Genomic DNA, 24,909 nt, shown 5'->3' on the forward strand with positions numbered 1-24,909 from the left:
AAAAAAAAAAAAAAATAAATAAACAAACAAATAAAAATATAAAATCTTCTTAAAAAATTGTTAATGTTTATTTATTTTTGACGGAGAGAGAGGCACAGTGTGAGTAGGAGATGGGACAGAGAGAGGGGGCATCCAAAGCAGGCTCCAGGCTCCAAGCTGTCAGCACAGAGCCTGCTGCAGGGCTCGAACTCATGACCCGTGAGATCATGCCCTGAGCCAAAGTCAGCCGCTTAACTGATTGAGCCACCAAGATGCCCTTTAAATAAATCTTAAAACAAACAAACAAAAAACACAAAACTGAACAAAAAATTTTAAAAAACCCAAAACAAACACAAAAAATTAAAAGCACCAATAGGGTGCCTGGGTGGCTCAGTCAGTTGAGCATCCAACTCTTGATCTCGGCTCAGGTCATGATCCCAGAGTCATGGAATCAAATCCTGTATCCGGCTTCTTGCTGAGCATGCAGCCTGCTTAAGATTCTCTCTCTGCCCCTCTCCCCAACTCATGCTCTCTAAAATTAAAAAAAAAAAAAAAGTTGTTTTAAAAAGCACACACAGGGGCACCTGGGTGGCTCAGTCAGTTGAGCATCCAACTCTTGATCTCGGCTCAGGTCATGATCCCAGAGTCATGGAATCAAATCCTGTATCCGGCTTCTTGCTGAGCATGCAGCCTGCTTAAGATTCTCTCTCTGCCCCTCTCCCCAACTCATGCTCTCTAAAATTAAAAAAAAAAAAAAAGTTGTTTTAAAAAGCACACACAGGGGCACCTGGGTGGCTCAGTCAGTTAAGAGTTCAACTTTGGCTCAGGTCATGATCTCACAGTTTGTGGGTTTGAGCCCTGCATCGGGCTCTGTGCTGACCACTCAGAGTCTGGAGCCTGCTTCAGATTCTGTATCTCCCCACTCATGCTGTATCTCTGACTCTCTCTCAAAAATAAATAAACGTGTTTTTTTTTTTTTAAAAAAAAAGCACAAACAACACAAGAAACAACAAGTGTTGACAAGGATATGGAAAAAAAAGAACCCTAGTACACTGCTGGTGGAAATGCAAACTGCTGTGGCCACTGTGGAAAACAGTATGGAGGTGCCTCAAAAAGTTAAAAACCAGAAGCACTTTATGATCTAGCAAGTGCACTACTATTTATCCAAAGAATACAAGAACATTAATTCAAAAGGATACATGGACCCCTACGTTTATATCAGCATTGTTTACAATAGTCAAGAAACAGAAGCAGCTCAAGTGTCCACTGACAGATGAGTGGATAAAGATGTAGAATATGGGGGCACCTGGATGGCTCAGCCGGTAAAGCATCTGACTCTTAGCTCAGCTCAGGTCATGATCTCACAGTCATGGAGATTGAGCCCCTCATCGGGCCCTGTGCTGGATATGAGCCTGCTTGGGATTCTCTTTCCTTTTCCCTCTACCCCTCCCTGCACACGCTCCTGCCCTCTCTCTCTCAAAAGTAAATAAATAAACATTTAAACAAGATGTGAAATATATATACAATGGAATATTATACAGCTATAAGAAAGAATGAAATCTTGCCATCTGCAGCAACATGGATGGACTGGAGAGTATAGTGCTAAGTAAAATAAGTTGGTCAGAGAGACAAATAATATATGATTTCACTCATGTGGAATTTAAGAAACAAAACAAACAAGCAAAGGGAAAGGAGACAGAGAGATAGAGAGAGAGAGAGAGAAAGAGAGAGAGAGAGAGAGAGAGAGAGAGGCAGGCCCATGAAAAGAAACCAAAAAAGAATCTCCTAATTATGGAGAACGCACTGATAAGGTTACCAAAGGGGGGTTGGTAGGAAAACTAGGTGACAGTGATTAGGGGGTGCACTTGTCTGGCGAACACTGGGTGATGTATGGAATTCTTGAATCACTATATTGTATACCTGAGACTATATACAACACTGTTAACTATACTGGAATTAAAATTAAAACTTAATTTAAAAAAAGAAAAAGAAAATCCACCAACAAAGAACTGTGTACAGCCCTCCTCACATAATAGAAATTCCCAAATGTGTTTTACCTATTCCTGCTAAAGACAATCTCCCCTCCATCTGCTACGGAGAATCAGCTGTCTCCCTAAATCTTTCCTTCTTCTTATCCTCCTCCCACGCATGCGTTTTCATCAACTCGTCAGCCACCCAAGTAAGAGGTCTGGGACGGGCAGGAGAGCTGAGGCTCGCTCACTAAAACGAAGGCAAGCGCGATAATCCCAGACGGGTGTCTATTTCAGAAACACTGTAAATCTCCACACACCCCGTCTGCGGGACACGCAGCCCTTCTGCTCAGAGGCTCCTGAGACGTATAGACATATTTTGTCTTTATCAGCAGTCAAAATACCTACATTTTTTTCTTTGTGATATGCTCATTTTCACTCTGGCGCTCTGTCGAAAGCAACACGCATGTTATTCATGAAATCAAACTTAAAGAGGGTGGCAGAAGATGAAGTTTCAATTCCTGATCATATCCCAATTTTAAATGCAGACCTTTATACAGTATGAGCCCTGCTGCACAGGCATTTCCCATCTCAACTGCCGTTGCAAATGCCTGAAAAGAAAAGTGTGTTTTTATAGCTCCATGGGAGGATAAACACACCTTAGATATGATAGCGCTATAAAAAAAATCAAGGTCAGAGTAACTTATCTCTCATTTACCACTGCCTCGAGGCCTCCTGGGAAAACGGACAAAAATAAAATGAGCATATCTAAGGCACAAATCATTTAACAAACTACAGAGCAGGAAAAAGTCAAAAGAAAAAGTAAGTGACGGATATTTATTTTCTCAAAACCGAAGACCCTGAGACGCTGGTTTTTCCCCCTCTGCGTTCCCAAATGCAGCCAGCCACTGAGCCAGGCAGGAGGGACTTGTGGGTATGAGAGACTGAGCCAAACGGCAAGGAGATTTTGTGTTTTCTCAGCCCGCAGGTCTCTGGGAACCAGGGCGCGTTTGCGAGCAGGGGAAGGAAAAGAGTAGGAAGACAGGTTCCTGGGAATGAAACTTGAAGCCAACTGTTTATACTGATTTTTTAACTGTCAAGTTTCAGTCTTTCTCTTATCGCAGGAGTGCAATCCACTCTCCTGGTATAAGGAAGATGAGTAACCTCTATCCTTCCTCGGTCAAAATCCCAGACTTTACTGAGGAAATCTGATCCTGTCCACTGTGCCACAGTGACAAACTCGAGTCACAAAAATTCATCTACCAACAGAATCTCAGGCCAGGCGGAAACACAGTGTGGCTCCCACTATGGGCTCACTCTCAAGAACAAGAGCAGCCCTTCTAATGAGAAGCACTCTGTGACTGTCACCTGTTACCTGCCACTGGCCACAGGAGAGGGGAGAGGGACTGTGTCAGCCAGCTGCCTGCCGGCCATGCAGCCTTGGGTAGAGATCTGGTGTTTCTGCATTTCCCTTTCTTTGGGAGGAAAAAACAACCTATTTCACAGAGTTATGGTAAGAATTAAATGAAGCAAGGTATTTACGTGGATTAACAGTGTCTGGAACATAGCAGGTTCTCAGTAAAATGGGCTTATGCCTTCTTCTGAGTTCCCCAGGACATCTGTGCTGTGATAAAGCACAATGACAGGCCTCCAGGCCAAAGCGGCCAAGCCTCCCAGAAACTGGAGTCAGGGGACAAAGAGAGAGCATGACTGTTAGGGTGGATGATGAGCAAAGGTCCTTGAGAGTGGGAGAGAACTACCATTTAGAGATTAGATATGTAGTTCTTCAATAAAAATGCAATCAAACCCCACCAGTATGGGCGGCACAGATACAGCTGTTTTTCTCTTTAGTGCAGTTTACTCTCCACCACAGAGTATCTACAGAGCAGCAGAGTCGAACAGCCCTTCAACAGGAACTGAAGATGGGGGGCTTCACAGCCTCCCATCACTTGCACACATGCCCTCAGAAGCTCCCTCAGCGAGGAAATGCTATCTGGGGGCTAATTACCTGCCTTCACATCAGCGCTGGGGTACACTTCACAGTAGTGCCCCTTATCAGGCACCACTTAGGCTAGAGAGCACACTGGTGTTCTCCACACTGCAGTGCTCCAGGAGAAAACGGGCAGCCTGTGGGTCGGTATATTTGCTGGTGTAGCTGAACGCTAAGCCTGTTTTGGCTCCGAGTCCACGATACTACAGGCCTACAAGAAGAAAGAGTAGGGAAGGTACTGAGGCAGAAACAATCACTCTAGAATGCAGAGAAGCCAGCCTTAAGGCAGTTGGCACAATTAAAGAGGGGGTGGCCAAAGAATTTTAATTCTTCAATTATTTATAAGATATAGATAAACATGTCTTTGGATTTAAAAAAAAAAAAAAAGAGTACAACTCCAGCTTACTTCCACAAGCAGGACTGTAGGGCAGACATCAGCTGCAGGACTGTAGGGCAGACATCAGCTGCAGTCCAGGAAAAGAAACATCCCAGCAACATGTACCAAGAGCCAACGATGTGACAGGCTCTGCACTGAGAACTGGGTGACAATGATGTCAGGACGTCACAAGCTGAGAAAGACACTAAGGCACATGTGCAGAGTATGGAAACACGAGAGGGCATTCAGCGCCCTCAGTGGATGCAGGACGCCTTCCTCAGGTAGCATGTCTGAGCTGAGGCCAAGGATGGGCAGGAATTAACTAGGGAAAGAGGAGGTAGAGAAAAAGGGTTTTAGCAGAAGGAATAAAGAGGTCTTTCTCAAAGTATTAGCAGTTTGGCTTTTGGTCCCCTCTGTCCTCCATCCTTAGCTGTGATGAGTGAAGAAATGAGAGTAAGAACACGGATTGTCTGGAGACTTCAGGATCCGATCTCCCCCTTGCCAGTGCGATGGGGTCAGACACAGCAGTCAAGTCCTTGGATAAAGACAAGAGAGCTAAGGAGAAGTCAGTTAGTCTGTATTTACGTTGAGGGCCAATTTCCTGAATGTGTCACCCTAAAAAATGAAAGACTAAGAGGAAGAGCTAGTTTGTCATACTCATTTCTCAAGTAGAGCAGAAGGAGAAAAAGGAGAGAGAAGGACAGAGGAAGAGGAAGGGGAGAGGAGGGTTGTGAAAAAGAAAGTTTGGGAAGGATATGTCTTCTACTATTAGTGGTCTGCATTTAAAAAGTAAAAAGAATCTCTTCTAAATCAAAAACTCAATAGAGTTAGAAGGTAAGTGCCAAACGGAGGGAGAGATTGTGGAAAAACGTTACTAAGTAGTTCTACAAAAATCAGTCAAGCTCCTCAAACTATCTACTAATTACAGAGAGAAAAACATATCCTTACAATGAAAAGATGTGGCAGTTATCTAAGCCAAATGATCAAATTTAGCGTCATTAATAGTGGGACAAGCTAACATTATGTACCTTTGATGTGACTATTTGGAAGCACACCCACCAAAAATGCTGAGCCTGAATATCATCATGCCTTCTAGGCCCAGCACGGTTTACTGGAAATACAGGGGACAGAGGAACATGTTAACCACCACCACAAGAAAACAAATATAGAACGTGGGACATTCTTCAAGACAACTGGCCCTGTCACTTCAAAAAGTCAATGCCGAGGGGAAAAGGTGAAAGGATTATTCTCTCTGGCATGAAAATGAAATAATGGTTATGAAAGGAAGTATATTTTTAGGAATAAAATGTCATGATGTCTCCAACTTTTTTCCTGAACCATACAAAAGTAAGAGAGACAGGTACAAAAAGGAAGGGTGGCAAAAGTTAACAAACTGTCAACTGCAGGTGGTGGCTATAAAGGTGATGGCTGCACCATTATTTCAAATTTTGTTAAAATTTTTAATAATAAAAATGTTGAAAAAAATGGAAAGCGGAAGACCCATTTCCCAATTTAGAAAAGAAAAGAGCAAAAGAAAAGAACTAAAAGGAAATTCACAAATATCAAATAAATAGTCAAATTCAGGGAACAATACATCCACTAGAGATCAAAGAAATGAAAACTAAAACATCTGAGATACCATTTTTTGCCTATCAGATTAACGAAGATTTTTAAAACCACAGTAATAATGGCACATGATTTTTTTTTTTTAAGTACAGTCATTCTGGAAAATAGTCTGGTAGTTTCCTATGATGTTAAACATATCCTTACCTATGACCCAGCATTTACCCAAGAGAAATGAAAACACATGTCCACATCAGGACTTGTCCATGAACATTCACGGTAGTTTTATTCATAATGAAGATGAAAACAACAAAATGAAGACAAGCCAACTGTCTATCAACAGGGGAATGGATAAAACAAACCGTGATATATCCAAGCAACAGAATATTAACTATTGATACAGGTAGCAACACAGATGAATCTTAAAAACATTCTGAGCAAAAGAAATCAAGCAAAAAGAGTACATACCATATGATTCCATTTATACAAAACACAAGGAAAGATCAAGCTAATCTACAGTGAGAGAGCAGATGGGTGATGGGAAGAATGCCTGGAAAAGATACAAAGGAACCTTCTGGGCTGATGGAAATGTTCCGCATCTTGACTGTAGTGGTTATATATATGTATACATTTGTCAAAACTGTCAAAATGTACATTTTAAAGGGTGAATTGTATTGTTTACTTATTAAACCCCAAAAGAGCTGAATTAAACTTTTGAATTACAGTAAGGATACCCAGAGTTGGAGAGAATGTGGGGGGGTGGGGTCTCTTACATACTGCTGGTGGGAATACTGACTGATGCAACTTTTTCCCCCCCACTAACAGCTTTATTGGTATGTAATTCACACACCACACAATTCACCTATTTAAAGTGTATAAGTCAGTGGTTTTTTAGTCTAATTGCAGAAGGTTGTGCAACTATCACCCCAATCACTTTTACAACATTCCCATCACCTCAAAAAGACACGCCATATCCCTCAGTCATCACCTCCCAATCCTGAACAACTATCAATCCACTTTCTGTCTCTAAATGTGACATTTCATATAAATGGAATCATATAATATGTGGTTTCTGGTGACTGGTTTCAACTTAGCATAATGTTTTCAAGGTGCGTCCATGTGACAGCAAATATTTTCTTCCTTTTTCTGGCTGAACAATGTTCCATCATATGGATACATCACATTTTGTTATTTATTTATTCATTGATGGGCATTTGGGTTGTTTGCACCTTTGGGCTATTTTGAATAATGCTGCTATGAACATTTGTGTGTAAGTTTTGTGTGGACATGTGCTTTAATTTCTTTTGCATAGACACCTAGGAATGCCAACTCCTAGGGCAAATGGCACATCTATGTTGAACTTCTTGAGGAACTACTAGCGTAGTTTCCACAGCAGCTGCACCATTTTACAGTCCCACCAGCAATGTACATAGGGTTCCAATCTCTCCACGTCCTCACCAACGCTTATCACATCCTAGTGGGCGTGAAGCAGTATCTCTGTGGTTTCAATTTTCATTTCCCTAATGATTAATGGTATGGAACATTTTCTCATGTGTTTATTGGTCATCCCTGTTTCTTTGAAGAAATATCTATTCGAGTCCTTTGCCTGCTGTTTAATTAGGTTGTTTGTCTTTCTAGTTCTGAGCTGTAGTTTTTTATATATTCTAGATAACATATTCATTATTATATATAGGATTTGCAAATATTCTCTCCCATGCTGGGGGTTGTCTTTTCTAATTGGTATAATTTTTGAAATCAAGTCTGGCAACATATATCAAAGATTTGACTAGTAATACCCTTTGTTATTTTACTTCTTTTTTTTTTTTTTTATTTTATTTCTAGGAGAGAGAGAGAGAGCGTGAGCAGGGGAGGGTCAGAGAGAGAGGGAGTCGTAGACTGAAACAGGCTCCAGGCTCTGAGCTGGCAGTCAGCACAGAGCCCGACGCGGGGCTCGAACCCACGAACCGCGAGTACATGACCTAAGCGAAAGTCGGACGCTTAACCGACTAAGCCACCCAGGCGCCCCTTTGTTATTTTACTTCTAAGAATTTATCCTGATACAGTAATTAAAGAAATGGAATGCGAAGCACTAATGAACAAAACATTCACCACAGTACTACTTAAACTGGATCTCAATCCTTTCCTCACACCATAAAACAAAAATTAACTCCAAATAGATCATTGTCCTACATGTAAGGGCTAAAACTATAAAACTTCTTGAAGAAAATATAGGAAAACTTTAGAGACTTTGGGTTTGGTAAAGATTTCTAAAATAGAACACAAAAAGCATGAACTACAGAAAGAAATAGATACACTGGACTTCATCAAAATTTAAAACTTTCACTATTCAAAAGATGACTGGAAATGACAGTGCGGGTCTATTTTTACCTACAAGGATACAGAAAAAAAATTAAAAGGACACAATAACAAAATAACAGGGTATATAACTCCACAAAGAATGTTTCAGAGGATCCTGCTCTTTTCTTCCTATCTGCTAAAATGTCTCAATTCTCCATTTGACAATGACTACACATTTTTTTCTTTTTAAAATGTTTTTTAATGTTTATTTACTTTTGAGAGAGAGCGAGAAAGAGAGAGAGAGAGAGAGAGAGAGAGAGAACAAGTGGGGGAGGGGCAGAGAGATCGAGGGAGACACAGAATCGGAAGCAGGCTCCAGGCTCTGAGCTGTCAGCACAGAGCCTGAAGTGGGGCTTGAACTCACGAACCACAAGATCATGACCGGGAGCCAAAGTCGGACACTTAACCGACTAAGCCACTCAGGTGCCCTTCTTTTTATTTTTTATGTTATTTATTTTTTGAGGGGGGAAGGGCAGAAGGAAGGGAGGGAAGGGGGGGAGGGAGGGAGGGAGAGAGAGAGAGAGAGAGAGAGAGAGAGAGAGAGAGAGAGAATCTCCCAAGCAGGGGTCATGCTCAGCACGGAGCCTGACTCGGGGCTCGATCACATGACCCTGGGATCATGACCTGAGCCTAAATAAAGAGTCCGATGCTCAACCAACTGAGTCACCCAGGCGCCCGGAAAGTGACTATGTATCTCTATATAATGAGGAGGAGGGCAGGAGAGGAACCTCCACAAACTATTTCCATTTTGAAAAAGGGAAAAAGGGAATTTCCATCTCAAAATTAATAGAAAATAATATTCACAGTTTACCATGTTGATTTGGGAGTTTTGCGAGGTTTTTTTAGGGGCATATTTCAAATGAGAATACACTGTAATTTTATTAAGAGCGTAATATCTTTGCCCTTTTCACGCATAATTTCTATCATACACTCAAGTTAATCTGTCAACAAATTTCAGTGATGTAAATGGATAATAATGGCTTAAGGTTATTCTGTAAAAGAAGTTTACACATACAGCATTATCTCACAACCCTCCGGGGCTTAGTTACACAGAAGTAAAAATAATTCAAGACAGTTAATAAAAGTCTGTGCACTTGACTCAGAGTCTCTAGACCCTCACTAAGTTAATTACTCTTATTTTACACTCAATTTAACAAGTTATGCAAACCAATAGAAAACGAGAGGCACCAGACAAACGGGGAGGGTAAGCGGCAAACTCAGCGCAGAACAAGTAGCAGCCAAGAGCCTGGAGGAGACAATAATTAAAGATATGAAAACCCACTCACAAGAGAGCCTAACATGGTTGATTAGAGAAGCAAATATACCTTTACTGTACAAGAATATCAAGAAATGACTATAATGAAACAATAAATAATATTTGGAAATAGGTTTCTTTTTTTAAAATTTTTAATGTTTTTTATTTATTTCTGAGAGGGGGAGACAGCGTGAGCAGGGGAGGGTCAGAGAGAGAGGGAGACACAGAATCTGAAGCAGGCTCCAGGCTCTGAGCTGGCAGTTAGCACAGAGCCCGACGCACGGCTCAAACCCATGAACCGTGAGATAATGACCTGAGCTGAAGTCAGACGCTTATAACCCACTGAGCCACCCAGGCGCCCCGGAAATAGGTTTCTAGGTAATCAAAAGCTATCCTCAATACATTTGAGAAAACAGCCAAGATTATTATGTATTTGTACATACTATAATTTGTACAGTATTATGTGTATTATTATGTATTTTATTAAAAATAGCTAATTTTGTTAAAGAGATGATTAACAAAATAAACAATGGCGATCTGGAAAACTGCCTTATATTAAAGGAAGCTCTATTCGTTAAAAAAGGGGCAAATAACTAAGGTATTTTCATAAGCATATTTTTTTAATGTTTTTTTTAATGTTTTATTTATTTCTAGGAGAGAGAGAGAGACAGCGTGAGCAGGAGAGGGTCAGAGAGACAGGGAGTCACAGACTGAAACAGGCTCCAGGCTCTGAGCTGGCAGTCAGCACAGAGCCCGACGTGGGGCTCGAACCCACGAACCGCGAGATCATGACCTAAGCGAAAGTCGGACGCTTAACCGACTAAGCCACCCAGGCGCCCCCATAAGCATATTTTAATAGCTATCCAACTTTAATGCCACTCAGAGGACTGAACTACAGGAGAAATTCAGATCCACTGATGGATTCTTCTGTGCTCCTCAGACTGGACCATGTAGGTGGCTCCCAAGACCAGCTCTGGGTAAGAACTAACCCTAATGACAAGACCATTGTCTCCTGGCTCTGTCCATCACCTATAATCTCCTGCCTTTGCACCTCCGTCTTTGAGAAAAAGTACTTTAACTTGACTGTCTGGGGTCCGGGTCTTTAAACAATTTTTGTCTCATACCCTGCCTTTGTCCTAAGCTTTTCAAATGCCACTCTGCAACCACACTGCATGGAGAGCTATCAGTGCACATGCAGAGAAACGAAGTTACTGACCGGATGAGGAAATGGAGTATGATCTTCTCAACGCTGTGGGAGCTACCTGTACCCCCACGTGAGTTCCTGCTGTCTGCACTCCTAAGGCTGGCACTTCCACAAACACAGCTGGATATGACTAATCTGACCGCACAAATGTGAAACTAAACGAGGGGTAGAAGTGAGCCAGTGCCACTTAAGTCAGCAGCAGAAAGAACCCAAACACAGAGTTCCTGCTCCCGGTTTGGAGGGACTATGTTTGGGACTCCAGCCAGAGGAATTATTCATTCTTCAGATTAACTTTGTAGCTTGAAGCATCATACGCATGATAGGGATAGACGCCAAGCCAAAATGTCAGCGTGAAGGTCAGCTGGGCAGCAGTGACAGCAGGTGGGGAACCTGGCCAGAGAAGGTGGCGTCCTGTACAAGGCAGGAGAGTGCCAAGCAAAGCTGAGGCCAAGGGCAAGCAGCCTGATTCCCAGAGGCTCCATGCCAAGAGGCCATGATGGCTGCAACCCGGCTGGGGTCCAGGAGTGGCCTGGGATGCCCACTGACCAGGAGGAAGCCGTCTATTCTGGAACGGGTGGCTCCTCGCCTACGATGCTGCTGGGCCAAGAGGGCACAGGCAAGCAGGTTCTCCCCTCTGGACCGGGCAGACCTCCCGCTCCCCCCAGGAACATGGCTGAGGTGGAAGAAAAGCAGCCAGTTTCCGAGCACTGAAGCGATTCAAACTGAACCAACTGGTGCTTTCTTCACAACAATGATGGCTTTGTCAGGAGACTGCAACAGGCCAGCAAGAGCCAGCTGAAAACCCTGCCCTCCCCTCCTAATTTCTGCGCCCTAGTCTCCATGACTTTAAGACATCACACAAAAAAAAAAAGAGGGGAAAAAAGTACACAGACGAACCAACAGCAGCCAACCCGTGTGACGCAACAGAGGCAGGCCAGCTGCCATCCAGAGATGACACATCACTGGAGCTGGCTGTTTTGCTGCCATGGACCTCCTACCCAGGAGCTGGAACTCCCGGGACATATTTGAGCCTCACTTACTGATATATTTCCAGTGATCCCAGCCAACAGAGAACAAAGGGCTAAAACGTCGTGTTTCTATAGTGCAGCTGGGTCAATGTTCCAGTCATTTTGGAAGGGCGGCATACCCACAACCTCAATTAGAGCTACCAAGCAGCGGTGGCTGCCCCTCGCTTTACAAGAGCCTGAAAGCTGTACCCCAGGACCCTCTAGGGCAGGGAACAGAAAGAAATTCTCTCTGCAGGGAAGAACTCATAGGGGGCTGGGGTGGAACCAGCAGATTATAGTATTTCTCACACCACACCCAGCCCTGCTCACTTCATCCATGTTTTACCAATCAGCAGCAATCATCTCAAGCATTGTACAAACACACCCATAGCTCCAAGGAGCCAGCTAAAAAAAAAGATATAAGCAAACAAAGCTATGGGGCAAAAAGCAGCTGGCTACATGCTGGCCAAGCCAGCTCAACTGTAATCAGGAGGTCTCTGGGAGGCTGCTCTAAAAAGCCAACTGCAGGAAGACACGCATGCTACAGGTGAGTTTCCCCACCACCACCTGCCTACCTGCTCTCAGATACTGCACAAGGACGATGTCAAGGACAAGAGAGAGGCTGAATAGATAACTGGGTTTCTCGCTTTTGGCTTTTTCCCATGGAAAAAAGCCTCTGTCAAGGTCTCTCATGAGGGAAAATATTAAGAATTCCAAAGCTAAAGGCTTGTCCAATGAATAGAGGACCAGCCTGAGGGAGTGCTAGGAGGCTGAGGGCCAGGCTCTGGAGCCCTAACCCAGAAGGTGGCACGTGGACGTGGATGCCACAAGGGGCAGCCTCCCCCTTCCATTGAACTGAGGGAGTCCTATGACTGATCCAGTTTTTCAAACATAACCAAGGTCCTCATGTTTTCAACCGGCCCCTCCACCACACATTCAGCCAGCAGCGCAGGGGTGGGCTAGACGGAATCACAGAAACCCCACGGCTGATCAAACTGACGAGTGGAGCTGCCAAAGCCAGAGATCAGCATCTCTGCACTTGATGTGACAGAAATGTTTAGACTGCTTTCCAGCAAGCTAAGTCAGCTCTTCCTTCCATGTACCAAGTCATACCACCATTTTGTTTTGTAATTCAAAGGAAACGCATCCACACAGCTCCCCATCATATGTGGTGCAGACCCACAGCGGGACTTACAACCTTTCCTAATACTCGATGCTCTCCCTGCCTCTGGAACGACAAAAAGCTAAGGGACCGCATTCACCTGTTCACATCACTGAGAAGCCCTAGCCTCAGGAGTCTGTCAACCAGCAGGGCACAGCACAAACAGGCAAGCTGAGGCCTCAGTTCAGGCGTGCACGCTGCCGGCAGGTGTGTCAGATGCCATCCACTGCGTTCCCTGCCCTTCCACAGGCTGTAGGGACACACGTGAAAATGCAGGGAGCCTTCCTATCAGCAGCCCAGGGCACAGAACAAAGGGTGCTTTTTCAGCTAGTACCTGCTCACCTCCTTCCTCCACACCCCCCTTACCGAGGGTTGGCAGGGTGTGACCAGGCAGGTGGGGCGCCGAATGTGACAATCCCAACTGCCGCCTTTTTTCAGGAGTCCTGCTGAGAGACTCTCAGAGTTGACAGTTATTTCTGTCAGGAAGAAGGAGGAGACAGAGGGGGAGCATTTTTAGAGAAAGCAGCCACCCTGCAGTATGGTAATAGAGATGAGCAGAACAAGGGCCCAGAAACACCTTAAAGCTACACAAAAAAATACCACAAAATATTCTCAATAACCAAGAGAAAGGGATTAAATAAACAATAGTACATCCACACAATGAAATACCATTCGACCATTAAAAAAATTATAGATGGATATTTTGGGGCTTAGAAAGGTGTTCATAATCTAGTAAATAAAAAAAAAACCACACTCATCATGACAGGAGGAGGAGAAAGAAAGAACGAAAAACAAACAAAACCCCACAAGGTCTGGAAGGATAAACACTAGGGAATTGACAGTGGTTATCTCTGGGTGTGGGATTTTTTTTCCTGGAAGGAGGCCTGGAAATACAGTCAAATTTTAAAAAGTAAGGTGTTAAGCCTAAAAGAATAACTCCCCAACTTTTCAGGGAACGTATCTCAGCAGAAGCACTACACCTCTAATAAATACAAATTCTATTTCAATCTGGCTTAGACGCAGAAGTTACTGGCATAAAGAACCATAAAGCTATTTGCCAACGCCCTTATAGATCAGATCAAATAGATGGAAATCTGAGAGCAGGAACATGCCCAAGGCAAGATGGCTGCCCAAGCCGTACCTTTGCGTGGGACTGTGTGTGTCAGGCGGAAGATTCTAAAGGGAGTGCATCTATTCTTTTCTTAACCAGCTCAAATACACACATACACGTGCACATATGCACGCTGATACTGGGGAAGGGAAGTCAGAGGCATGTAACGTAAGGTCAAATGTGTAGGTTAGAAACTTTAAACAAGAGTCCAGAGATAGGCTTCCTCAGTCTAACTTAAAGTTATAATATTGTTTCAACTATAACCAAATCAACTTATAGTTAAATTATCCCTTTCATTTGCTCCAGACTCCCCCTATGAAAACAGCCCCACCCCAACAAAGTTTGGTGGAGTCAAGGGGTGTAGTCTGAGATAGACTATAAAGCTAAGAATAACTTCTAGTTCAAGAATTTCACAAAACGGAAAATCAACCCTCCATCTCCAAGATAAGATCATTTAAAATAACTGCCCAAGCTCCTCTTAACTCAACGTAACTGTCTACTAGACACAGATGTACTTCTGGGGTTTAACAGGCAGTCTCAGATTTTATATTCAGAAGATTATGGTCCTGTGACTTTAAACACAGTACAGGGCAGAAAGTACACATTAAGAGCTAGAACACTAAAAATATTTTCCTTGTGCCAGAAGCTGACCTGTGGCAAAGAGCACAACACATTCTTTCATCTCTTTGGCCAAGACTCACTTTTGAACTAGATTTAACCTAGCCTAAACCCATCTCCCCAGAATAGCTAATACTTGAACTCAGACATTAAACTATAAATTGAAGCAAAATTTAAAAGTGGAACTCACATATTAGTTCAGATTTCTTCCAATTTTTCAGATATGCCCAATCTCATAACACTGGGCTCACATTCCCAAATACGAAGAATCACCTGAAGCTGAGTGGCGGGTGCCCACCCTTAGACCCAGCGAACATTCCACCACTCCCTATGGCCTTTCCATCCATCACTGAGGCAGTATCAATTGCAGTTGTATGTTTATGTGGTTTTTCACAATAAAAAAATTTCTCTGCAGCCATGACTTTATCAAAAGGAGGAAAATGCAAGTTACAGGTGGCTCAGTCACTTCCTGGCCCGGTGGGCACTTGCATTTGTAGCCCCTGACTCATACAATGTTAACAGGAAAAAAGGTCTTAACAGAATAATCTCAAGAGACGGTGATCTGGCGGGGCGCCTGGGTGGCTTAGTCGGTTAAGCGTCCGACTTTCGCTTAGGCCATGATCTCACGGTTTGTGGGTTCGAGCCCCGCATCGGGCTCTGTGCTGACTGCCAGCTCGGAGCCTGGAGCCTGTTTCAGTCTGTGACTCCCTCTCTCTCTGACCCTCCCCTGCTCACGCTGTCTCTCTCTCTCCTAGAAATAAATAAAACATTTAAAAAAAAAAAAAAAAAAGAGACGGTGATCTGGCAAGCTAGGGGGCAAGCTGGAGAGGCAGGTCATTTTCCCAACCATTCTCTCATTTACTATACACAGAAGAGGTAGCAGATAATGAATTATGAAATTTCTAGACACTGACATATTTAAATCTTGAAGATCATATATAGTCCAGTGCTTCCCAAGTCAGACTTCCTAAAGATAATGTTGAAAACCAGAAGTGTTTTAAGTATTTGTTTAAATGACAGCTCCACTGTGACATAATCTTCAAGCCATGAAATTTTTCCTTTAGAAGTGTTCACTGGGGTAGCCGAAGATCCAGGGGCGCTTGGCCACAGGATGTAACACTGGGGACCATGGGCCCCAGCAAAGCCCGTCCACAGTCCTGTTTACCATCACAGGGAGATCTCTGTCCCCTGGGGCTGAGAGGCCCCCAACATTTCCCCAGGCTGAAGCTGCAGGGTATTGAGATGCCAGCCAGATGTCTTCTCACATAGGATCTGTGGTGGCACAGGACAATGGAGCTCCTACCAGTGACAGGGAAATAGACACAGTGTAGCTGGCTGAACTGGGACCCCTGCTAGAAGAAAAGGGCAAATGAGTAACTGTCAACCCACCCAAGGCTGAAGAAAAGCAAGCACACCCAGAACCCCAGGGGAGGAGGAAGAGGTAGAGGGGGATCCGGTATGCACACTTCCCCTGCAAGCCCACCATGCCATGAAGAAGATGGAGGAGTTTGTATATAAGGTCTGGGAGGGATGCTAAAGGGTCATCCCATATGATGTATGCCCTGCCTGGCCGAAGGACAATGACTACTTGCTACATGACCAGGGACCACCTATGCCCTCCTACCGGGCTTGCTTCAAGAGCATTTTCCGCATCCATACAGAAACTGGCAACATCTGGACCCGTCTGCTTGGTTTTGTGCTGTTTCTCTTTTTGGGAATCTTGACCATGCTCAGACCAAATATGTACTTCATGTCTCTTCTACAGGAGAAGGTGGTTTCTGGGATGTTCTTTTTGGGTGCAGTGCTCTGCCTCAGCTTCTCCTGGCTCTTTCACACCATCTATTGTCATTCAGAGACAGTCTCTCAGACTTTTTCCAAGCTGGGTTATTCAGGGATTGCTCTGCTGATTATGGGGAGCTCTGTCCCCTGGCTCTATTACTCCTTCTACTGCTCCCCACAGCCACAGCTCATCCACCTGTCCATCGTCTGTGTCCCGGGCACTTCTGCCACCACTGTGGCACAGTGGTAGTGGTGTGCCACTCCTAAGCACTGGCAGACAAGAGCAGGAGTGTTCCTAGGACTTGGCTTGAGCGGTGTTGTGCCCACCATGCACTTTACTATTGCTCAGGGCTTTGTCAGGGACACCACAGTGTGCCAGATGGGCTGGTTCTTCTTGACGGCCATGATGTATGTCACCAGAGCTGGCCTTCAGGCTGCTGGAATTCCTGAGCGCTTCTTTCCTGGAAAATCTGACACATGGTTCCAGTCTCATCAAATTTTCCATGCTGGTGGTGCAGCAGCCTCTGTCCACTTCTATAGGGTCTCCAACCTTCAGGAATTTCAATATGGGCTAGAGGGGGGCTGTACTGATGACTCCCTTCTCTGAGCCTTCCCACCTGAGGGGTGGAGGAGAAACTTCCCAAGTGCTTTTACAAATAACCTCTTTGTTGACATGAGAGGAAGAGTCTGAGTTGTCTGTTTCTAGAAGAAACTTCTTAGAGAACTCAGTACGAAGCAAGCTTCAGCCCACCGGGCAATAAACTCTCCAGTTCCCTAGCTGAGGAGGGTGGGGATGGTCCGACTTAGCCATGCCCGTGCCTCAGCAGTCCCCTTCATTGGCAAGGCAACTACCATTCCCTCACAGAGACAGTACTTCAAAGCTCATGTTGAGATTTTACCCCTCCTCCAACCATTTTGGGAAAAAATGATGGATTAGGACTCTTCAGAAATCCTGTTTCTGGAAGAAAACGTCCCTTGCTTACCCCCATCCTTACTTGGTTACCTGGCTTATAACAGGCCATCCATTTTTGCAGCATACTTTTCAAAAACAGTTAGAACCTGGTCTTATCTTTCTAAGGCCTGGATCTGCTTTTACAGCAGGAAGAACAAAGCCACCAACTTTTACATAGCCCGGCTAATCATGGAAGTGTGTTTGGGCTTCCATGACTTTTAATTTTCTTGGCAGGATAATGTAAACTTAAAATGGGGAAAGGTATTTAATACTTACTACTAAGCTTTAGAAAGAAACCTGCTATCATTGCTATATATCTTGATGCAAAGACTATGATGATAATAAAAGAAAGTACAGAAGACACTTGGCATTCAAAGAAAAAAATAAGTAAACAAATAAATAAAAATAAAAATGTTCACCGGGGCGCCTGACTGGCTGAGTTAGTGGAGTGTGAGACTCTTGATCTTGGGGTAGTAAGTTCAAGCCCCACATTGGGTGTAGAGATTACTTAAAAATAAAATCTTAAAAAATAAAAAACAAAATACAATAAAAGTGTTCACCAGTTTTTAGTACGTTCACCAAGTGGATGATCATCACCATTCTCTAATCCTCACGCTCATCACTCCTTCAAAAACCTCACACCCGTGAGTTGTGAGGATCCACTCTTCCATCTCCATGGCCACAGCTACTCCACTCCTCTGTTTTATGAGTTTGCCTGCACATTTCAGATAAATGGGATCGTGACAGGTGGTTCTTTGTGTCTGGCCTCCTAGGATAACATTTGTTGTTGTTGTTGATGTTTAAGTTTATTTATTTATGAGAGATAGAGACAGCATGAGTGAGGGAGGGGCACAGAGAGAGACGCAGAATCTGAAGCAGGCTCCAGGCTTTGAGCTGTTAGCACAGAGCCCGATGCGGGGCTTGAACTCACAGACTGTGAAATCATGACCTGAGCCGAAGTTGGACTCTTAACCGACTGAGCTACCCAGGCGCCCCCCTAGGATAACATTTTTAAGGCACATTCATGTTGCAGCATACATTACAACACCATTCCAAAAGTTGTCTTCAATATTTTTAAAAGTATTTATTTGCCCAAGAATAAAGTCATAGTGGTCATTCTTTAAAGAAATGCATTTTTCCTCATTTTGCAAACAATAGAAAAAATCCAAATATATAGAAAAATTGGAAAAATTATATGGTGCACACCCATGAACCCACAACCTGTATGCGACAATTAATACTTCAATATATTTACTTCATCACAAATTCATCTACCCATCCATCCACCTTACTGATTTTTAAGCAATGGTTCTCAAAGTGAGCTGGAGAGCCTGAGGGTCCCTGAGGATCTTCTGGGGGGTCAATGATGGCAAAACTATTTTCAAAATAACACTAAGCGGCTATTTTCCTTTTCGCATTTCGTGCTCTCAAGAGTGTATGGTGACAGTCTGCAGACGTGTGTCACTGCAGCTGATGAGAGTCGAGGAGGGTGGCCAGCTGTCTCCAAACCAAACATCAGCTGAATGGTAGAAGAGGTTTGCAAGTGTGGAGAACAATGTCACTCTTCTCATTTTTGCAGAAAACAATCATTTTCTACAAAAATGTTACTTATGTTAATGCCTAATGGGTTTATTATTTTTTTTAATGCCTTAACAAATATTTTAAAGTTTTCTCAGTTTCATTTCTCGCATGGTAAACGTCAACAGACATACCCCACATGATCAAAAGCTCTTTGGGGTTTCTAATATTTAAGAGCATGAAGGGGTCTTGAGACTGAAGGTTTAAGGGCTGTTACCTTAAAGCACTTCAGAGTAAGATGCAGACGTCTGTACACGTGGTCCCTAACACATCAGCATGCATAACATCAGCCAGACTTCAACCTGTGTCAATGGTTCATTTTGTTTTGGGTAAGATTCACATATAATAAAATGTACAAATTTTAAGTGTGCCGTTCTCGCTCAACGAGTTCTGACAAATATATACTCAATCCCCTATCAAGATTACCCCCATCCCGGAAAATTCTCTTGTGCCTCCCTCCAGTCAGTCCCCGCTCCAACCTCCCTCAGAAGCCAAGTACTGGTGTGATTTTTTTCACTTTGGTTTCACCTATTCTAGAACTTCATGTAAATGAAATCACATCTACTGTCCAGAGGAAGGTTTATTTCATTGAACACAGTGTTCATCGTGTTTTTGCACATACCAGTAATGACCTTTTTTATTGCTGAATGCAAATTGTTTCTACAACAACCTCTCTCAAAAACATAAGGGCCGCTGAAGATAAATAAGGTTGGTAACTACGGCTCTAGTCTAAGCTCATCCCCCCCCCCCGCCTCTCTCCCCCCAATTAGAGACACACTGGCACGGAGGAGCTGAGATGCGTCACTAGCCAGCGGCACCACCATCCTGTAGCGCCCAGCTCAACCACCCCTCTACCACGTTCCCGCCACTTCCTATTCTCACCTGAGAAGAAAGTTCCCATCTCAATCTGTAAGAGAAGTTTATTACAGGAAATGGAAAATCAACACCCAGATGATGAAGGTACTAGGTTTCCCTCAAAAACATGTCTGTCGATGAATGGATACACAAATGTAGTATGTTAATACACGGGACACTACTTAGCAAGCGCAAGGAGTAAAATTCAGATAGATATATACTACCAGGTGGACGAACCTTGAAAACAGGATGCTAAGTGAAAAAAGCCAGACGTAAAAGGCCACATATGGCATGATTCCATTTATATGAAATGTCCAGAAAAGGCAAATCTAGAGACACAGAAAGCCAATCAGTGCATGTCTGGGGCTAAGGTGGGAACTGGGATCAAACGTAAAACGACAGGTGAGACCTCAGGAGGGAGATGGAAGCTAGTTCTAAAACTGGATTGGGATAATGACTGTACGACTAACAAATCAATAAACTGTATACTTAAGACGAATGCATTCTATGGTATATAAATTATACGTCAGTAATGTTGCTAAAAAAACAACAACAACAAAACTTGTCCGCGCAAGTAGATAAGAGTCCTGCTCCAAGGCAGAGAAAGACCTGTTTAATAATTCAAAGAACAAAGGAGGCATTTTAAAAGACCCTGCTTGCTACTCAACTAGCAAAGAGTCGTGTAAAATAGCAAAGTAATACAATCAGATGTTGTTTTAAGAATTCATTGAGGGGCGCCTGGGTGGCTCAGCTGGTTAAGTGTCCGACTTCGGCTCAGGTCATGATCTCATGGTTCGTGGGTTCGAGCCCCGCGTCGGGCTCTGAGCTGACAGCTTGGAGCCTGGAGTCTGCTTCAGATTCTGTGTCTCCCTCTCCCTCTACCCCTCCCCCGCCCATGTTCGGTTTCTCTCTGTCTCAAAAATAAATAAACATTAAAAAAAAGAATTCATTGAAAGTGTTTCATTTCAATAAATAAATAAAAGGGATTTATAAATTAACTTCCTCTAAAAGGTTCTGTATCAAGCTATAAAGGCGGGTCCCACTGCTCAGGAGGAAATGAGGTAGCCCATAGGCAAAGGGGCCCGTTACCACATGAGCACGAGACAAAGTGCTTTAGGCTGCTCTTTTAGAAGCTCGGATATTGGGTAAATTTTAATCTACAAACTAAGTTAATTCCCCTACTTTCTTCATAAGAAGCTGTTTTTTGTTTTGATGACTGAGTTTGTCTGACGGTGACAAACCAAAAGAGGGCATCTTCTTGCCTATGCCCACAAGCCACAGAGGGAAGGAGCTGTGCCAAGCGTTCAGAACGGACCCTCCAATTCCCCCACAGCAAAGCCATGCTACCTAAACCTCGTGGTCTCCTTCTTCAGTGCAACTAAAACTCCCAAACCTCTGTTTCTACCCGTAGCCTGGTTCTCCCTGCTGTCGGTTTATGAGCTCTCACTGCTTAGCTCCACTCAGATTCTTTATGTTCACTTCTGAGACTCCAAAGCAAACAGAAAGGAATTCTGTTTCTGGAATTGTTTTTCCAGATCTTGGACACCTTCCTGGAGCTACGCTTCTACACTGCCTCTTCCCAGAAGATCTTTCTGGTAATGCAGTCCAACCCCAGACACATGAAGAATGCTAGATTTGGAGAAGTTCCTTCAAGGCGTGTAGATCAGGCAATATTACTCTACTACAACCAGGCCCAACGGAGCAAAAATATCTTTTGGGATATATGACAGCATATATTTCGCAGGAAAAAACACTACCTCCCAAATGCCAGCTCAAAAGTCCAAAGGCTCCCCTCCATATCTGACCCCCTTGAGAGGCACAGCAGAGGTCTGGGAGGTAAGACGGAGCAGCGTGGACAAGACTACAAGACTGGTCAAGGCTACGAGGGGGCTGCTCTGGCGAGCGCCTCACTGGACAACCACAGTGCCCCTTCCACTGACAGCCCCCTCGCAGCCCCTCTGGGGGCCCCTCCCATGGCTCGAGTTGCAGGGCACCCACAGCAGACAAGTTTAGTGCACAGCACAGCGGTGTCCTCAGCCACTGCAGCGCACTGGGCCTTCCTCAGCTTCCTCGTTTCAGTGACAGCCCTCATGGTTCCTGCCAAAACCTCCCAGTCGTTGTAGATGTTTGTCTTTCTTTAATCCTCCATGTCCAATCCATTGGCAAGTCCAAAACCCACCTTGAACCCACCCTGTTCTCCCCACCTCCACTGCTGCCATTCTAGTCTGAGAAAGGCCCCACAGCCTCCCACGCGGTACCCCAGCTTCTACTCTTGCCTCCTATCAACTCGTCTCCTCAGAGCGGCCTCGACAAGCTGCACCCCCCAGGGCAGTGAGCACAAGATCCTAACTTCTCACCAACAGGGCCCCTGCCTCTGAGTCTTATCTTCTACCACTCACCTCACCCTCCACATTCTAGCCATGCTGGCCTTCCTTCTAGTCCCACGATGTGCCGAGTACATTCCACCTTGGGCCTTTGCCTTGGGCTCTTCTACAGCCTGGAGTGACTATCCATGCCTGGCTCCTACTCACCGCTCAGGTTTCAGCTCAGCCTAAAATGTCACCTCCTCGGAAGGCTTCTCTGACGAGGAGGTAAAGCATCTGCCCACCCTCTCCCATCCCCCATCACTTTCCTTCTTTCATCACGTTTTACATTCTTCTTCTTCACTGCACTAACAATATAAACCTGATTTGCTTACCGATTCCCTTTATTAAAATATAAACTCCATGAGGGGAGATGACTCATGTTCCTTGTTTACTACTGTATCTTCAAGGCACCCAACAGAGGCCTGATTAATAACTTCTAGAAGGAAAGAGCCAGACTCGTGCTCTGTGGCCTGTGAGATTCTACTTGAAGAATAAGGGGACAGGTAGTCTCCCCCACCCCCAAACATTTTAATTGGGGGCCATGGGGCCAACTTAGTGAAGCAATTGGCAAACAGCCCTGATGGTACCAGGAAGCTATAAGCAAGGTCTGAATGTGAAACACAGGCCATGGGCGAGCTCTAGTCAGGCACATGCAGAAGCTCCTGTAAGCAGAAGCTTTTATTTTTTTAATGTTTATTTACTTATTTATTTTTGAGACAGAGAGGAAGAGAGAGAATCCCAAGCAGGCTCCACACTGTCAGCACAGAGCCTGATGCGGGACTCAAACTCATGAACCATGAGATCATGACCTGAACTGAAATCAAGAATCGGGCGCTTAACCGACTGAGCCCCCAGGCGCCCTTATGCAGAAGCTCTGATGCAGAGAAGAAACAGCGTTGCGGGTGAGCGAGCCAGCTGGCAGTAGGCTAAGCAAGACTGCGAGGAAAACAGGGGCTGAGAGAAGAGCTGAGTCACTTCACAGGGATGAAGCAGGAAAGAAGGACAAGCCCCCCGCGGCACAGGACCCAGAGAGGCCAGGAACCCAGCTCAGTCCACACTAGTTCAGGCAACGCCAGGAACCCTGGAATCATCATGAGGTTACCAGCACCGTTCCCAATCCTTGCAATAAACCCCTAGCACACAGGTGAGCACAAGGGGCCCCTGCTCCATGCAGCTGGAAGAGTTCTGCCTAAATAAGACACAGGCCTAGAGTTCTAACCATAGACAGAATTCCAACAAAAATGGAAAATATCATCTAAGAGGTCTGCTGTCTGCACTGCACATATTATATCCAAGAAATGGGAGCTCACACTGAATTTTTCATCAGTGTATAACACCTTAAAAATAAGTAAAATTAGGGCGCCTGGGTGGCTCGGTCAATTGAGTCCGACTCAGGTCATGATCCCAGGGTCATGGGATAGATAGGGCCCCACGTCCAGCTGCATGCTGAGAGTGAGGCCTCTCTCCCTCTCTCTCCTGCTCATGCTCTAAAATTTTTTTAAAAAGTAAAATTAACCTTCTACAATTTCCTAGCAACTGTAGTGAGGACTAAGGCTAAGTAAGACCCATTTTACAAACTTTTCATTATATAACCAGGGCCCTCCTATCAGTAGATCCCCTGAACTGGCACCTACTACGCCCAGCATTAAATTGACAAAACTTGAGAATGAGCTGCTATGCTTTCCTGTGGTTGAGGAAGAGCTAAAAATGCCTTTTTATAGCTCAGTCATGTGTTTCAAAACATGACCTCAAAAAACATTTCAAACCAGGCTATATGGCTGCTATAAGAAATGACCACAAAAAAGAGTGGCTTAAAATGCTACCTATTTATAGGTACCAGGGTGGGCTCAGTTGGTTAGGCACCCAACTCTGAATTTTGGCTCAGGTCATGATCGCACAGTTCACGGGATCGAGCCCTGTGTCGGGCTCTGCACTGACAGCACGAAGCCCACTTTCTCCTTCTCTTTCTCTTAGAGTGCCCTCCTCTGCACTCTAATGTACGTGTGTGTGCACGCACATGTGTGCACACGCATGCTCTCTCTCTCTCAAAACAAACAACAACAAAAAAATACCACCTACTTATTATCTTAAGGTTCCAGGGGTCAGAAGTCTGACATGGGTCTCACTGGGCTAAAATCAAGATATCAGCACAGCTGGGTTCCCTCTGAAGCTCTAGGGCAGAATATATTTCCTGCCTTTTCCAGCATCTGGAGGCACCCACATTCCTCAGCACACTCTGCCCCTCCTCCGTCTTCAGAGCCAGCGACATCAGGCCAGGCCTTCTCCTGCTGCTCTCTCTCTGCTTCTCTCCGATTTCCTCTCCTATTTTTATGGACCTCTGTGATTACAGCAGGCCCACCCAGATAGCCCACAGTAATTTCCTCATTTTAGAGGTAGCTGATTAGTGGGGCGCCTGGTTGGGTCAGTTGGTAGAGCATGTAACTCTTGATCTCGGGGCCATGAGTTCGAGACTCACATTGGGTGTGGAGCCTACTTTTAAAACAAATCAATCGATTAATAATTTATAAATAAATAAATCAACAGTCCAAGTGGGTCACAAAACAAATACCACGCAATGAAAGCATTCATCCTGCTGTCCCAGTCTCTACCAACATCCCCTAAAGCCCTGTTCCACAGAGCTTGTGTTTGTCTTTACACAAGTGAAGATAAATAGGTTCACCAAGGACAAGTTTATGATGTTGGCTTCAAGGTCCCTGAGCTTCCCTTTTCAATCCCACATGTATTTCTTAATCACCCAGGATGTACCAGACATTGCGAGGGTCTGT

General features: G+C 44.4%; 1 protein-coding gene and 1 pseudogene across 4 annotated transcripts in view; one reads left to right on the top strand and one right to left on the bottom strand.

The window, feature by feature from the left end:
• The window catches only part of LOC120232952 (MLX interacting protein), a 65,945-nt gene that overhangs the window by 35,115 nt on the left and 5,921 nt on the right, over positions 1 to 24,909 (bottom strand). The window lies entirely within an intron of this gene.
• Positions 15,847 to 17,046, top strand: LOC120233234 (annotated as a pseudogene).

Source organism: Hyaena hyaena, unplaced genomic scaffold (assembly GCF_003009895.1).
Source record: "Hyaena hyaena isolate Hyena2069 unplaced genomic scaffold, ASM300989v1 scaffold_0, whole genome shotgun sequence".
NCBI classification, from domain to species: Eukaryota; Metazoa; Chordata; class Mammalia; order Carnivora; family Hyaenidae; genus Hyaena; species Hyaena hyaena.